Source organism: Mustela nivalis, assembly GCF_964662115.1.
Source record: "Mustela nivalis genome assembly, chromosome: 3".
In the NCBI taxonomy this organism is placed as follows: domain Eukaryota; kingdom Metazoa; phylum Chordata; class Mammalia; order Carnivora; family Mustelidae; genus Mustela; species Mustela nivalis.
Genome location: NC_139022.1, coordinates 155048269 through 155066025, shown reverse-complemented (window position 1 = coordinate 155066025; position 17757 = coordinate 155048269). Strand labels below are relative to the sequence as shown.

The following is a 17757-nucleotide window of genomic DNA, read 5'->3' as shown; positions in this document are numbered from 1 at the left end:
TATTGGTGGTAGAAACTAGAATTTTAGTGTTGTTTAACTTAAACTCCTTAATGTGGCTAATGACTACCATATTGGATGGTACAGCACTAGAATCAGATGATCTGTATTAAAATCCTGACTTTATTATATGACTAGCCAATTTGTTCAACCTCCTGTGCCTGCTCTCCTAATCTATAAAATGGGGAAAATAATAATAGGACTAATGTCATAAATTTGGTGTGAGGATTAAGTGACTACATATACACTTCAAGCTAACATTGAAGTGGCTTGGGAAAGAGGCCAGCTGACATACAAAAAATGGGTCATCTAGTCTACCTGATTAGTAGAGAGCTACTTCTGCTGGGAACACACTGTTGTGGGTATTTACATGGTGTATTAGTTTCCTATTGCTGCTATAGCAAATACTATAAACTTCTTGACCTGCAGCCAGACATATCATTTTATAATTCTGCAGTTCAGAAATCTCAGTGGGCTAAAATGAAAGTGTCACAGGGATGCATACCTTTAGAAGGCCCCAGAGGAGAATCTATTTCCTTTTCCAGCTTCTAGAGGTTACCCCATTACTTGGCTCATGGTTCCTTCCTTCATCTTCAAAGCCAGCAGCAGAGTATCTCCAGATCTCTCTCTGCCTCTGACACTCCTGTCTTCCTCTTTTAAGGACCCTTGTGGTATATTAGGCCACCTGGGAAATCCAGGATAATCTCCTCATCTCAAGATCCTTAACATACTCACATTTGCAAATTTGTTTGGCCCTGTAAGAGAATATAGATTAGGGGACCATTATTCTGCCTACCACACATGGGATAGGGACATTTTCATAGCCAGTGACCATTCTGAAAGGTCCATCCAGGTACCTCTCCCCTGGATCTTCCTGTCACCATTTTCTAGGCTTGTTCTTTCTCAAGTCCCTGCTCAGCTGGCCAAGCTACTAGCCAGTGCTCATTAATAAATATAGATCTATGCTCAGTCTATCTTTATTTACACATGAAGTAGATAATAAGGTGAACACCTTAAATCCTCTGGGAATGCCCCCTGGGAGGATTTTCCTTTACCACTATATTTCAGGGCTACCGTGAGTGGGGCAGTAAGACAAAAATCTTCCAATTCTAGCTGGAAGCAGTACAGCATACAGATTGGTCAATGATTCTTCCACTGATCATAGGGATTCCTGGTGAAGCTAACAATGACTGGAGGAAGAGAGAGCAAAGTACTAGGAGCAAGTTACAGGGCGATCCTAGGCCGCCTGGTTGTGACAGTGTATTTTGCTCCAGCCTGGTCTCAGATAAATACCACTTTTATTTTGGGATTAAAAAATATTTTATTTTAGACGTGTTTCATTTTGTAGTTTGGTAGAGAAGATAATACTCGGTTCATGATGGACAGTTCTCCTGGGTACTTGGTATCTCCAAGTCAGGTCTCTCCTGGGGCCCAGAAGTCTCCCGGGCTAGAAGTAAATTTTTAGCAAATGTCATTTAATAAATTTCATTGGTTCTAATCTTCCATAGATTATAAAAGCAGCAAGGAAAATAACTCTGCCAATAATAATTGTAGGACAAAATTGATTATAATTATTATATATACATTCTAAGTTCAGAGATATTAAAATGTGAAAAACAACAGCAACAACCCACAAACCGTACATCTTAGAACCAGTAAAATAAGATACCACCCAATCCATTCTTCGTTGTATACATAAGGAAATAGATCTAGAGGGGTAAGTGACCTGTCCAAGATCACAGAACTCCTTAACCACGAGGCCATTATCCAGACACATCCGACTTCTATTCCAAAGCCAGTTTCATTTCAACATAGAGATTTATTACTAATGAATAATAACAATCCCAACTTTGCAAAATAAACTTGTATTAAGTGCCCTGATTCTCCTTTATGTCAGAAATAACCAGGAGAAGTAGAGGCTGGGTCTTTCCAGACTGTGCTCCTTACACCTTCCTCTCTGGCTCTATGCTTGCATAATCAGGCTGCTTCTAGAGGACTTGCTTCGCTTTGGGGAAGGGGCCTGGAGGATCAGAATTTCTAAGAGGCGGAAGAGACTTTATTTGTCCTTTTGTGGTGGCTGAGAAGTTCTCCTTGTATAATGAATTGATTTTTTTAAATGAAAAACCTGGTTCTAAGTACATCTGATTTGCATACATCTTGGAAATATAGTCATTTGTACCCGGGCTCCCCCACTCCCACCTACCTTGAATCTGCTTTCTAGCTGTTGCACTGCCCCCTCATCTCCCCTTCCTCTGCCCACTCCACACTCCACCTGTGTGCTCTGCCCTGCCTTTCTGCTGCCACCCAGCTAGGCTGGAGGCCAGGAGCATCAGACCGAGACCCTTTCTTTGCCTGGAAGGCCTTGGGGTTGTCATCCTCCTGCAGAGACACAGTCAGAGCCTCAGAGCCTCGGAGCCTCTGGGCTTGGCTGTCACTCAGCCAAGACCTTTCTCCTGCCCTTGCCAACAGGGACCTGAAGTAGCAGTCAGCCTCCTGTACTTTCAGCAAGGACTCCAAGCCAAGGTAGCCATAGTACTACCTCCTTGGTTTCTCATAGCTGCATCTCAAAGCCCCACAGGCAATGTTCTGTGTCAGGTGGGGTCGGAAGAATGCATTTAAATGTCTAAACATCCAAATGTGGAACAAGTGGAGCTTTTTTTTTTTTTAATGATTTTATTTATTTTTGCATAGAGAGCGGGGAGGGGGGAGCTGAAGGGTTGGAGGGGGAGGGATAGAGGGAAAAGCAGATTCTGGGCTGAGTGGGAGCCTGATGCGGGACTGGGTGCAGGACTCAATTCCAAGACCCTGGGATCATGACTGGAGCCAATTGCCAATGCTTAACCAACCGAGCCCCCCAGATGCCCCAAGTGGATCTGTCTTAACTACAATGGGAGGGCCAATTGTTTCTACGACTTTGGGAAACTTTGGGCAATATCTGTTAAAGCTCCACAAGTCCAGGTTTACTGCCTAGCAATACCTCTCCAGGCTGTATCTACAGATATATGTTCACTAAAAGATATGTTCAAGAATATTCATAGGAGGGGCACCTGAGTAGCTCAGTGGGTTAAGCCTCTGCCTTCGGTTCAGGTCATGATCTCAGGGTCCTGGGATCGAGCCCCACATTGGGCTTTCCTCTCAGCAGGGAGCCTGCTCCCCCCCCCCCTGCCTGCCTCTCTGCCTACTTCTGATCTCTCTCTCTGTCAAATAAATAAAAAATTAATTAAAAAAAAAGAATATTCATAGGAGTCTACGGCCATAACACCCTGAACACTCCTGATCTCGTCTGATCTCGGAAGAATATTCATGGGAGAAACTATTCATATCATTGAACATTGGATACTGTTCAAGTATTCATCAACAAAGAGGTAAAATAAGTTCTATTCTATTCCTGAGATAATATTCAGCAATGAGAATGAATGACTGATACATGCAGCAGCATAGATGGTACTCATAAAGATATCATTGAGAAAAAAAGACATAGGTACAGGTTCTGTGTCATTTTCATGAAACTTTTCTTTTTTCACCCAGTTTTACTGAGATATAATTGATATATTATGGAAGTTGAGGGTGTACCATGTGATGATTTGACCCATGTATATGTTGTGAAATGGTTACTATGATAGTGTGTTAACACATTCATCAGCTCCCATAATTAAATTTTTTTTTACTTGGAGTCTTAACTAAAACCAGGCAAAATTAGTCTCTGGTGTTGTAAGTCAGGATAGGATTTGAACCCGGGCATCTTATTCCAAATTTGGATCTCTTAGCAGTTATGGGATTCTGCCCCCCAAGAAGGAGAACATCCCTCTGCCAAGAACCTGTACCGTAGGCATAGAGACGTAGTGTGGTCTTCCATTGACTAAATGGCCTGGGCAAGTCTGGTGGTCTTCAGTGTTAATGAGATTAACTCAGCTTTGAATAACTGAAAGCTGACTAGTTAGTATGAACAATAAGGACATTGATTGCTTACTTAACAGGAAGTCCCAGATATGTTAAATGGCTCGGTATCCCTAAGTACCCTTGGTTTCACCATTATCAGGGTAATTAGCTTTTCTTCCTCATATATTATCTCCTGGTCACAAGATGGCTGCCAATGCTCCAACTATACAAGACAGAGAAAGGGGCAGAGGAAAAGGGATTGCTTTTAATGGTCAGCTTTCTTTCCCATCTCCTTGGCCATAATTGATTGATGTGCCCACCCCAATGTTCCATTATTGAAAAAGGGGAATAGTAGTTCAATGACTGTCTTTTTTTTTTTTTTAAGATTTTATTTATTTATCTGAGAGAGGTAAGGAGAGAGCATGAGTGGGGTGAGAAATTAGAAATTTCTTTGTAGGTATTAGAAATCACTTTGATTACAAGTAATGGAAAACAGCTCTGGCTGATGAAATCCATAGGCGGCTTTAGAAGAGGCTATAGAAAGCTCACATGCTTAGCAGGAAGGCTGGAGGATCACACAGGGAATTGGGTAGGAACAAAGTCAGCTCTGGAAGGTAAAGAAGCAAGAGCTTCTGGAATAGCCTGGATAGATACCATTGTCTAATGAATGAAAGCCAGCCATTTTCAATTCAATTCTCTGCAGAACATTTGAACTAAAGGCAGGATCAATTTCAGATGGCTTGCAAATTTAAATGTGAAAGGAAAAAAATCAATAAAGCCTTTAGAGGAAAACAGAGGCAGCCCTTTTGGGCCAGACAGGGCAGGGCAGGGTGTCACATACAAGCCAGGCTTGTCTAGGGGAGAACTCCTTATCTAGAGCAGCAGTGGGAGGTAGAGGCAGAGTTCAGAGGTTTGGAGGAGGCCTGTTTGTGGGTGAGGGCTTTGAGAAGCAAGCACAGCAGGTACTAGGACTAGGCCTATCGCAGCCTGACTGATTCTAGATCCTTTCATGGTGGCTTTGGTATTCCTGAGACCCCTCGATTCTTAGTCAAGATCAGCTCAGCCTGTTGCGGGGGGGTGCTGGGGGGAAAGGCCTCAAGGCCCACAGCTGAGCAGGGACTGATATCATGCGTCTCTTCTTCTGGTGAAGAGGCTCAGTTAGCTAGGGGCAAAGGATAGGAAACCAGCTTAGCAAGTGCAGAAACCCCGCATTCTTGGGGAAACTCTCTGAGAGAGCGGAGCACATAGCTCCGAGATCAGAGAGGCTGAGACTCAGGGCCATGGATTACTTCAGCAGTAGAATAGAGCTGTGGAAGCAGAGACCACATGTTTCGCTTATGTTTTCATGAAAAACAGCTATGACTATTGCACCAGACCTCTTCTAAGCACCTCACATGTACCATCTTTTCAGTCCTCCTGAGAACCCTGCTGTGTACGTTGCCATCACGCTCCTCATTTTACAGATGAGGAAACCAAGGCTCAGAAAGTTTAAGGCATTTGCATCAGATCATGCTCTGTGTCAACTTGATTGGGTCCTGAGGTGCCCAGACATTTGGTCAAACCTTAGTGTGGGTATGCTGGGGAGGGTGTTTTAAGATGAGGCTAACATTTGAATTAGTAGACTGAGAAAAGCAGTCCATTGACTGAAGAGACAGAGCTAGGATTTAAACGTTGACAATATGGCTTCTGAGGTACTCAACTGTTGTAGCCTCTGTTGCCTCTCATGGAAGCCAGGCAGATAAACCTAGACCCTAAAGCAGACTATGGACTGGCAAACAGAATGAATGAGAAGTCAAGAAGACAGAGATGCAGATGCATTCCAAGTTTGAGAACCAGAGAGCCAGAAGGGGTGGAGAGCAGGAGGGAGTGTCACAGAGCTGGGGTGTGAGGGAGTGACCGTGTTGAGGCACAATTCTGCTTAGCCCTCATTTACCTTGTACCTCCCTTTGGAGAGCTCCCAAATGTGTTTCTTTCTTTCTTTCTTTCTTTCTTTTTTTTAAAGATTTTATTTATTCATTTGATAGAGAGAGGAGACACAGCCAAAGAGGGAATACAAGCAGGGGGAGTGGGAGAGGTAGAAGCAGACTCCCTACTGAGCGGGGAGCCTGATGTGGGACTCGATCCCTGGACACTGGTATCGTGACCAGAGCCAAAGGCAGAGGCTTAACAACTGAGCCACCATGGCTCAGCATAATCTCAGCATAATCTTTCTTTATTTTTTAAAAAAGATTTTATTTATTTATTTGAGAGAGACAGAGAAAATGCAAGTGAGGGGAGTGGTAAGGGGCAGAGGAGAGAATCTCAAGCAGACTCCATGCTAAGCTTGGAGCCCAGTGCAGGGCTTGATCTTGCGACCCCAAGATCATCACCAGAGTTGAAATCAAGAGCCAGACGCTTAACTGACTAAACCACCCAGGCACCTCTTTCTTTCTTTTTTATTTTTCTTAAAATTTTATTTTTTAAGTAATTGCTACACTCAACATGGGGCTTGAACTTACTCCCCAAGATCAAGAATTGCATGTCCTACCAGCTGAATCAACCAGGCGACCCTGCCCTCCAAATGCGTTTCTTAACATGCATGTGAGACTTCTGACACTAGGTTGATAATGAGAATCTTGGGTTCCTTCAGAATTCCACAATGGAATCTGTCCAGCAAATTCCGTGGCTTTGAGCCATCTTGCATACAATAGCAGACTTCTTCAATACCTGCCTTTCTATCTTGGTAAGTGTAGGCAGTGATTCTTGTTTGCTTGTAGGATAGTGTACTTATTAAACCCTGGCCTCCAAAACTCTGTGTGATTCAAAACCACCAAATCTTAACTGCAGTCTGCCCAATCTCCACTCTGAACCCCAATAACACATTCTTTTCCAGACTCTTCCACTTTGCTTTGCTGGCATACTCTTTCCTCTTGTCTTTAACCGTTTAAGTGCCACAAATCCTTCAGGTTCCATTCCCTCCACTTAGGCTTCTGCATTAGGTTTTCCAGAGAAACAAGACCAATAGGGGACATACGTGTATATCCTACATGGACAATATGTGATCTAGATGCTTATTGCAAGGAAATGGCTCATGCAGTTACAGAAGATAAGAAGTCTCAAGATCTACATTGACAAGTTGGAGGGCCAGGAGAGTTTCTGTGTAATTCCAGATCAAGTTCAAAGGCCTCAAACCAGAAGACTGGATGGTGTAAGTTTGAGTCAAAAGCCCATAGGCTCGAGAGTCAATGTTCAAGTTTGAGTCCAAAGTCTAGAAAATAGGCCAATGGGCCAGCTGAGGTAGTCAAGCAAGAGGAGTACCTTTTTACTTGAAAGGGGGCCAGTCTATTTTGTTCTATGGCTGATTTGATGAAGACCATCTATATGAAGGAGAGCCATCTGCTTTACTCAGTCTACTAATTCAAATGTTAATCTCATCCAAAAACATACAGCATACCCAGAATAAGGTTTGACCAAATGTCTGGGCACCCCAAGGCCCAGTCAAATTGACACATAAAATTAACCATAAATGGTGCCTGGGTGGCCTCATTCAGTTGAGTGTTTGACTCTTGGCTTTGGTTCAGGGCGTGATCTCATAGATTGTGGGATGGAACCCTGAGTTGGGCTCTATGCTCAGTGGGGAGTCTTCTTGGGGATTCTCTCCCTCTGCCCTCCCCCCTAAATGAATAAACACATCTTTAAAAAAATTTAACCATCACACCTTCCTTCATTTTTGAATTGGAACTATCTGCTCCAAATCCTAAATTGTTACTGGTGGTTACTTGTACAGGGTGCAATCTCAGAAGGAGAAGGGAGAACTTCCATTTTTATTCTTTACTGTTCAAAAAGAGGGGAAAAAGTAAGTAGTGGAACTTTGAATAAATGGTGCTTTTTTGGGGAGCTTTTCTATTTTTTGGTATGTTTTCAAATGATCTATATTAAAAAATGTTATATTAAAAATAATGATCCAACTCCGACTGCCAGTTATAAAAAATGCAGAGGACAAAGGAACACATTTAATAAACCATGTGATACAATAAACAAAACTCATGACTATTGGAAACTATTCAGGACAAACAACCTAGTTTCTTCAACAGAGAAATTGCAAGTGTTATAAAAAGAAGTAGAAGGAAAACCTATGATTAAAAGAGATTTTAAAAACATAGCAACCATTTGCAATATGTGGACATTATTTGGATCCCATTTTTTTAAAAACCCCAAAAAATGAAAATGGAAAAATTCATAGCATTTATGAGGCAATTGGAAATTTAAACACTGACAAGACATTTGACACTAAACTTTTTTTTCCCAAGATTTTATTTATCTATTTGACAGACAGAGATCATAAGTAGGTAGAGAGGCAGGCAGAGAGAGAAGGGGAAGCAGGCTCCCTGCTGAGTGGAGAGCCCGATGTGGGGCTTGATCCCAGGACGCTGGGATCATGACCTGAGCCAAAGGCAGAGGCTTAACCCACTGAGCTACCCAGGCGCCCCTACTTTTTTTTTTTTTTTTAGTGTAATGATTGTATTGTGGTTACATATTAAAAAACTTATATTTTAAAGAAACATACTCAAAATTTTAAGGATGAAATAATGTTATGTCTGAGATTTGCTTCAAAATTAATTGGACAAGGGTGTGGATGGGGCAAAATGGTCATGGTTGATAATTTTGGGGATTAAGTGATACATAGAGGGCTTATTATACTGTTTGGTCTACTTTTGTGTAAGCTGGAAATTCTCTACAAATAAAAAGATTTAAAGAATTATGATACGTCCAGCACAATTTAATTGTAGGTAATTATTTCTACCTCAGCAACAGTGAAAGACTTATTTAAAAATTTAGAGGTTCATTCAAAAGATAGTTGAAAGTTTCAGATGCTAAGAAATTTTCATCTCCATTTTCCTCTCCCACACAATATAATTGTCATTCTGGTTGCAGAACCAAACCCGTGTGAAACCGCATACAACACAAAGTAAATTGTCAGCTCACTTCTGGTTTCTGGCTGCAGCTCAGCCCTGAGTTGGCTGTGTTCCTTCAGGTTCCCAGCTGAAGCCTTGAATGAGGCTCTTCCTGCTACAGAGACAGGAGTCAGACACTGGGGCTTATGTAAAACCCAGAGGGGTCGCCAAGATGATTAAGATATGGCCCCCGCCCTCAAGAACATGAGTCCACCATTACGCCCAAATGGCGAACAATCCACAGTTCTCAGGACATGTTCCAGAGTGTGAGATATGTCCAACTCTCAACTCCCTTCTATCATTACACTTTCTCCTTCAAGAATTCATCCTGCTTCACAGCTTTCTACTCATCCACAAGGCCATGATTTCCCAGGCTCATGCCTCTAGCCCTGCCCTCTCTCCTGATTGCCTACTCAAATGTTGACTTTGTGACCTTCCCATCTCAATGCTCAAGGGGATTCTGTGTAACAGGGCTCCAGCTGTTTCCTCAAGGTTCCCCCGTACCCCTGTGTCCTTCCAGGGAAATCATCCCTGATGCTTCTCTTTTCTTTGCTGTCCACATCCAGCTCTAGCTGCTTACTAAGTCCCAAGGACTCTACCCTCAAGCTGTTTCCCAAACCTGACTCCTGCTCACCACTTTACTGCTACTGTTCGATTCAAATCACTAGTGTCTGTCATCTGAGTCACTGCAGTAAGCTTCCAACTGGTTTTGCAACTTCCTGCCTTTTTATTTGTATCGATGAAGATTAGGTTTTAGAGATATTAAATCAGATTACAAGTCACCCCCTGCTTCCCTCTCAACTCTCTCTAGTGGCTTCCTTTTCTACTTACAACAAAATTCAAATTCCTTCCATGGCTGACAGACTCTTGCCTACCTGCTGATTCCTGCTCCTTGTGGCTCATTCTCCTCTGGCCCCTGGACTTGGTGACGCTCTTTGAATGTCTGCAACAGCTTCAGGTCCTAGTATTTGCTCTTTCTCTACTAGTTGGTTCTTCCTTAAAACTTCTTACAGCTTGTTCCCTCCCTTGGTTTCAACTGCCTACTTAGATGTTAGGTTCTAATAAGTGTCTTTTCTCTGCTCTCTATAAAAGAGCCCGACCTCTTCTTATCATTTACCCTCCTGTACACCCTATTTTTTTGTATAGCACTTATGACCACTTAAAATGATATATTTATGTTTATTTCCTTATTTTCTGTTTCCTTCCCCTCCTCCTCCCAGGAATGCAGGCTTCAAGAGGCCAAGGACTTTGTGTGTTTCACCGTTGTATCTCTAGGGCTTAAATCAGTGATTGAATAAGTATTTGTTGAGTGAATTCAGTGAACGCATCTTCTAGGACTGGTCTGATACAGACTTATCTTCTCTACAGAATGGGAAAATAAAAACACCAGCTTGTTATCGTACTTAGACTCTCAGAGGGCAGGCGTAAGCTATGGAGTTCATGTGAATTTCCATATGGGCTATCGGGGATTCTTTACTCAAGAGTCTGATACTGGTACCTTGGGACTGACACCTGGCCCCCAGGACTGAACCCACATTTAATCAGAGATCATTAACTTTACCTTAACCTTCTTAGCGGTATTCTAAAAGGAAAGCAACTCACCCCAGCAGGAACACTCATAGTTGGCCCATGAGCACTGGTTAGGTGCTGGGGAGAAAGGGTTTGAATGCAGCCTCCTCAGTGAGTCTCAAATGATCTTTAGGTCCAATTGTCTTGTAACTGTCTCCTGGGGAGAGAAGTCTTGTGCTAAAATGAAAGAATTAGTTAAGCTTCAGAACAGTAGATAGCAGCACAGTGTGGCTCTGTTTGGTGACCTTGTACAGTTTAACCCAGGTTGGAAGAAACTAAGTGTTTCATGTCAGCAGGAACTGAGGGGAGTCCGTACCTCACCCGTGACCCCAGAGATACGAGAGATGTTATAGGGGATGGTGGGGGCACCAGCCAGAGTGGAGAGGGTGAAGACTTGTGCAGCAAGTCTCAGTGTGTGTCTGGTGAGTAGTGACTGTTGGGATGACAGGAGAAGTGTGCAGTAAACTCTGGGGATATGCCCAGCAAGGGGTTGGATTAAATTATGTTTAGAACACTTTTATTTAAAAAAAAGATTTTATTTATTTATCTGAGAAAGAGAGAGAGAGAGCGAGCATGAGAGGGGAGAGGGTCAAGGAGAAACAGACTTCCTGCTGAGCAGGGAGCCTGATGTTCAACACAAACCTGGAACTCAAGGATCATGACCTGAGCTGAAGGCAGTCTCTTAACCAACTGAGCCACCCAGGCACCCCTCATTTTTTTTTTATAGATTATATTTATTTATTTGAGAGAGAGACAGTGAACACTAGCAGAGGGGAGAGGCAAGGAAGAGGGAGAAACAGACTCTCCACTGAGCAGGGAGCCTGATGCAGGCGTCGATTCCAGGACCCTGAGAAGGTGGACACTTAACAGACTGAATCATCCAGGTGCCCCTAGAGCTCTAAAAAAATTTTTTTTTAAGATTTATTTATTTATTTAGGAGAGACAAAGAGAGAGAGCATGCAAGCTAGGGGAGGGTAGAGGGAGAGAGAATCTCAAAGAGAGTGGGGAGCCCAGTGTGGGGATTGATCCCCCGACCTTGAGATCACTACCTGAGAAAATCAAGAGTCAGATGCTCAACTGACTGAGCCACCCAGGCATCCCTGGAGCCCTTTGATTTTTAGGACAGGTAATAAATTATATATTTTAGAAAATTTTCTATTATTAAAAGGTGAGGGCTGGGGGATCCTGGGTGGCTCAGTCAGTTAAGCATCTGCCTTCAGCTCAGGTCATGATCCCAGAGTCCTGGGATCAAGCCCCACATCGGGCTCCCTGCTCAGTGGGGAGCCTGCTTCTCCCTCTCCCTCTGTGTTCTCTCTCTCTCAAGTAAATAAATAAAATCTTTAAAAAAAAAATGAAAGAAAACGAAAAAACAAAAAGCTGGATCAGTCAGGTTTTCCTGCAATGATTTTGTGTAAAAAAACAAAAACAAAAACACAAACTAACTCAAATTTCAGAGGCCTATATCAATATCACCACATCTGTGCTTCTCACCGTAACCACTGGAGTGGTTCTGCTTCAGGCTGTGGGTCCTGTTCAGGTCAGCTCCCTGTGTCTCTTACGCTTGGACCAGCAGTTTCTCCTGGCACACGGCTGAGGTCCAGGAAGCCACGCCAGACCTTGCAAGCACATTTAAAGCCTCTGCTTCAGTGACGTTCACGAATGTTCCATTAACAAACAAACCCCAGAGTCCAGTCTGACATCAATAAGGCATGAAGTCACTGTACTGGGAGACCCTACGAAGTCGTGCAGCAAAGGCTCTGGATGTTTCTTTTCTTACTGGGAGGAAGTGAAGGAGCAGTAACCCAATACCCTACAGGGCCCATAAGAGCTGTTTCGAGGCACAAGTGAGTTACCATGGAAACATCTTGAGGGAGAAGAGTACAATCTCCACCATAGGACCCGTAAAGCCAAGATTGTTCCTTTGTTACTCTTACTTTGATACATATTCCTTGATTTTTACCCTCCAGGCTAAAATTTGAGCCTCCTTGATTTCTACCCCCAGGCTAAAATATGAGCCTGTGGAAGCTCAGGTTACAAGGCCATGAATTTCTGTCTCTGGCAGGAAGCACCAAGGCTGAGAACTTAAGCAGAGTAGAGGCTGCAGCTTGTCACGGAAGGGGCTGTAGGTTCCGGCAGTGAAATGCAGCAGCCAGGCCCAGCGTGGAAAAATAAAGCTCTTGGGTCTTTTTCAAGTTTGTTTAAAATGACAGGTAAGGTCTCCCTTGCTCTGCATTTATGAGCTTGGTTCCACCATGACTTCCTAAGTCATAACAACACTCAGTGTACTGACATTGTGTGAAAATCAAGATCCCATGCAACTGATATTTCCATGTAATGGAAAGTTGCCCCTTCAAGTGCCAAAACGGTTTATTTTAACCACTTTATAAAAATAGAAATTGCTTTAAAATATGTAACTTAACAGTGTTAAAAAACAAAGAGACCTAAACATAATTCAGTCTTTTCCTAAAGCCACAGGATATTTAGGGTGCCTGGCCGGCTCAGTGGGATAAGTGTCCACATCTTGATTTTGGTTCAGGTCATGATCTCAGAGTCCCGAGACTGAGCCCCGAGTCAGGTTCTATGCTAAACATGGAGCCTGCTTGGAATTCCCTCTCTCTCTCTCCCTCCCCTTTCCCATTGCCCCTCCCCCTCCTCTCACTCTCTCTCACTCAAAATTAATTAAATAATTATGTGGGTGCCTGGCTGGCTGAGTTGGAGGAGCATGAGACTTTTGATCTTAGGGTTGTGAGTTTGAGCCCCACATTGACTGTGGTTATGACTTAAATAAAATTTTTTTAATTAAAAAAACAGTGAATTATGACAACCTGATCAAAATAAAATTTCTGTACTACCAAAGATACACACTCAATTTACAAAGCAAGCAAAAGACCACAAAGAATAGTTATCACAAATACAAAAGGCAAAATATTAGCATCTAAAATATATAAAGAATGCCTATAAATAATAAGGAAAGATAACCTGATATAAGTATGGGCAAACAATATGAACCGACAGTTCTGTGAAGAGGAAATACAAATGGCCAAAACCATAACAAGTTGTTCATGCTCCCCAGTGATAGAGCCGTATGTAGTAAACCAAAACAAAAATATCCTTTTTACCTGTCCTATTTGGCAACAATGTAAAAGATCACTTATAACCAACATTGATGAAGATATGGGGAAACAATTATTTGCACACATTCTGGCTTAAGTGCAAATCATGTGTAGACTTTTTGGAAAGCAAATTGTCAGTCTTTATTAAATTTTTTAATGTTTATACATTCAGTTTCCAGATGGCTTGCCTGAGGACACTTGCATGTGTGCTGTGAAACATATAGGATCTTCCCTGGCACCCGTTCATTGTGTGAAAGACTAGAGACAATCAATGGGGAGGGAGTTAAAAAAAAACTCTGATTGACCCATACTATATGATGGGGGAACTTCCATTTTTTTCTGGCCTCATATTTCCAGTGAGAGGAAATTAGAGTCCCACCCCTGTCCCCTTATTCAGACCTCTCTATGGGAAGAGGGGGAAATCTATGATTAGTGAATTTGAAAGAAAGAACTGGACATACTTAGCCAAGTTCTTTCCTTTTTCTCTTTTTTGATAACCCTCAAGGGCGATGCATTTTGACCTGTTTTCTACTGCCTGACACAGTAGTAAATGAATGAGGAAGCCTATCTACTTCCACCCATCTATCTAATTATAGGCTGAACCGCTTGTAGCCAAAGATTTGAATCCGTGTTCTATCCAGTGCTCCATGAAAAAGCAGACACTGTGGTCTACTGTCTATTCTTCGGGTGCTTCTGTTTTGGGATGGGAATAAAGAACTGTAAATAGTCGCCTTCTAGAAACCCAACAGCTTGGAACCTTAAGCAGTGACTGGGACTGGCTTTAAGAACAGAAAACAAGGGGCGCCTGGGCGGCTCAGTGGGTTAAAGTCTCTGCCTTCGGCTCAGGTCATGATCCCAGGGTCTTGGGATCCAGCCCTGCATCAGGCTCTCTGCTCAGCAGGGAGCCTGCTTTCCCCTCTCTCTGCCTGCTTCTCTGCCTACTTGTGATCTCTGTCTGTCAAATAAATAAATTAAATCTTAAAAAAAAAAAAAAAAAAAAAAAGAACAGAAAACAACACATGGAGAGATCGTGCTCCTGGCACAACCAGGACTGCTAGCATCAGGCTTTGTTGCTGTTGTAGGAAGGACAGGGCCAAGGTTCACTTTGCCCTTGACTGTTTGAAAACAGTTTGAAATGTGGTCACTTTTTATATCAGCTTTTAGGGTCAAGCAGGAAACTAACCTCTTAGATTTGTTTGGCTTGTCTACAGGTTAAGAGTCATTTCCACCAAGCTGACCAATTATATAACCTCTGACCATGACTTTGGATTTTAGAGACTCAAAAAATATAGCTTCATCATCAGAATGAATGTGTCTGTGTGTGCACATGCTTGTGCATGGGTGTGTGATAAACTTTTTTTTTTTTTTTTTAAGATCTTATTTATTTGACACAGAGAGAGAGAGATCATGAGCAGGGGGAGAGGGAGAGGGAGAAGCAGACTGCGGCTCAATCCCAGGATCCTGGGACCATGACCTGATCTGAAGGCAGATGCTTAACTAACTGAGCCGCTCAAGTGCTCCATTAATAAAATATTTTAAAATTAAAAAAAAATATACAAAAAAGTACTCAAGTGAGCACTACCAATACCCACCACTCAGTCAAAATAGAAAAAATATCTTATTAGCAACTATGCCAACCTTTTGGGTTAAAGTAGAACAACTCAATAGAATTACTACAAAGACAAAAGCTAAGAAGGTGATTAAAAGACCACATCTAGGAGTCAAAGAGTCAAAGAAGAACAAGTTGTTTCAAAGGAGTCTGGAAAATCTGCTTGAGGGGGTGCCTGGGTGGCTCTGTCAGTTACGTGTCTGTCTCTTGATCTCAGCTCAGGTCTTAATCTCAGGGTTGTGAGTTCTAGCCTGTGTTGGCCCCCATGCTGGGCATGGAGCCTGCTTTTAAAAAAAAAAATCTGCTTTAGGATATAGCAGTGGAAGAATGCAAGCAAAATAAATGAAGAGATTGTCTTAGAAAAGATTGAGATCTGAGAGCCTTGGCATCATTGTTTGGTCCCCAGAGCATCAGCATGAAGGTCACTAGGAACTTGATAGAAATGCAAATACTCTGGCCCTTCTCCAGACCTATTTCATGCAAGTTCCAGGGGTAGGGCCCAGCAACAAGCCTTCCAGGAGATTCTGATGCCTGCTAAAAGATACAGAACTATCTTAGAGCACAGGCTAGGTGGAATTGAAAGAGAAAATGACAAATTTTGTCATGAACTACCATACCTTCCATCTGTTCTTCTAAGGGCCCATTCATCTTTCCCCACAGTCATTTACTCTCTGCCGGAGGCCACATCCCTCTGCCCCTTTCCCTATTAAGACAGTATTTAATCTTGAATTCTAAAGCCCCTTCTAGGAGTTACTCATTTTCTCCTGGCTATTTCCCATGTGCACATGAGGTATACATGTTAATAGACTTCTGTTTGTCTTTCTCATGTTAATGTCCTTTATTACCGGGGTCTCAGTTAAGAACTTAGAAAGGGTAGAGGGAATTTTTTTTTTTTTTCCAATACCTACCCTCAGGATGGAATTGTTCGATTCAAAAAGATGATACTAGAATTTGTTTGCTGTTGTCATTTGTTTGAAGATGAATGTTCAGGAAACCCAGAACTCACTGATTTAATGTTTCTCTCTCAGGGACCCCACAAGATGAATTCCAGGTGATTATGTTAGAAAAACAGTATCTGGGCCAGAAAGCAAAAGGTTGGTGGGAATGAAGGCACTCAGACCCAGTTAGCATTACCAGCCACACAGGAGTCAGAGAAGAGAGTGAATGGACATAAATAACTAGCTAAACTGCTTGGAATCATCCGGAAGGAGGATGGGAACTACAGGGGATATGGAACCTCAGAGGTTTATCTCATTACTATAGAAAAAGATCTGGCAGAAGAAAGTAATTCAAGACCTAAAATTCAAAGACAGGACCTCAAAAATATGCAAAGCTAAAGAAAGCCTAGGGTTTGAGGGAAAACAGATGGCAGAGGTATGAGCCCTCTCCAGGCCTCTAGGAGAATGCTTCAGTTCAGAATCTGCTGCAGGAGGCTCCAGCTAAAACCACAGTGGGGACTGGGGAAAACAGGCCCTTGAGTCCCAAGGAATGTTGGTACTGAACAAAGTCAAGAGCTTTCCTAGCGCATCTCTTCTGAATCTCAGCCCAGCATAGACCAGAATGTCTACAGCAAGAGGAGCCCAGGACCAAAAATGTTCAAGAGAGAGTGTGAAGGCTTTGTCACCAGGCAGAACACTGAGTGGCCAGGACCACGGGGGAGATATAAACTAAGAGTGGGCGCTAAGAAAAGAACCTTAGATAAAACATGGTGAGTTTGCAAGAAGTTAGGAATGTCTCAAATGCCATCTCCAGAGAAGGAGACATTTTTCTTCTATGTATATTAAATGTATGGTTCTCTCATTTACCTCTTGATTTTTTTTTTTTTTTGGATGTAGCTTGTTTTCAGGCTATGGTCCTCAGATAGCTGACATGGATGATTTGCTTTCTGGTAGGGCTGGAATCAAAGATTTCTCCAACTTGTCTTCTCTCAGATCCCATGGCCTTGGTCTTTGGTAATCATAAGTTTCTAACTCAAGCTTTGTGTACTTACATCCATCATGGGGGACTGGGAATTGCTTGAGTTCCCAAAATATGGTATGTATGTGACTTATGCTTTGATAGTCTTGTGAATTTATTTATAGAATAAATTTATATATTATATATTATATTTTTCATATAAAATCTATTTATAAATAGAATCTATTTACTCTTTGGAATCATTAAAAGAGAGGTACATTAGAGTCTCACATCAGAGTCTTACCTCATTCCATCTGTGAGGGCTTAAAAGAACTACACTTGGGGCACCTGGGTGGCTCAGTGGGTTAAAGCCTCTGCCTTCAGCTCAGGTCATGATCTCAGGGTCCTGGGATGGAGCCCCGAGAGTCAGGCTCTCTGCTCAGCAGGGAGCTGGTTTTCCCCTCCCCCTCTGCCTGCCTCTCTGCCTCTCTGTCAAATAAATAAAATAAATAAAATCTTAAAAAATAAAAGAACTACACTTATTCCAGTGGACATCAACAGGGCTGCATTTTGCTAACATAAACTTCACTCAACTGGGCATCAGTGTGAGAAACTTCAGACAGAAACTGAGCATAATTAAGAAGTCAACCAGAGAGGAAGAATTTTGAATTTTAACCTCTTTAAACTTTAACTTACAAAGTTAAGGGAATTCTGCCCTTGGACTTTTTCAATGAGCTAGCCATTGTAGGAGGGAAAACCT

The 17757-nt window shown here is 42.4% G+C and overlaps 1 protein-coding gene and 1 long non-coding RNA gene across 2 annotated transcripts in view; one reads left to right on the top strand and one right to left on the bottom strand.

Moving 5' to 3' along the window:
* The window catches only part of SUB1 (SUB1 regulator of transcription), a 484727-nt gene that overhangs the window by 390834 nt on the left and 76136 nt on the right, over window positions 1–17757 (top strand). The gene's annotated exons all lie outside the window — the stretch shown is intronic.
* On the bottom strand, window positions 1294–12173 carry LOC309861408. Its single transcript, XR_014309931.1, has 3 exons — window positions 11871–12173; window positions 10413–10556; window positions 1294–1444 (listed from the first exon to the last, which is right to left on the bottom strand). It is a non-coding gene; the product is annotated as an uncharacterized lncRNA (long non-coding RNA).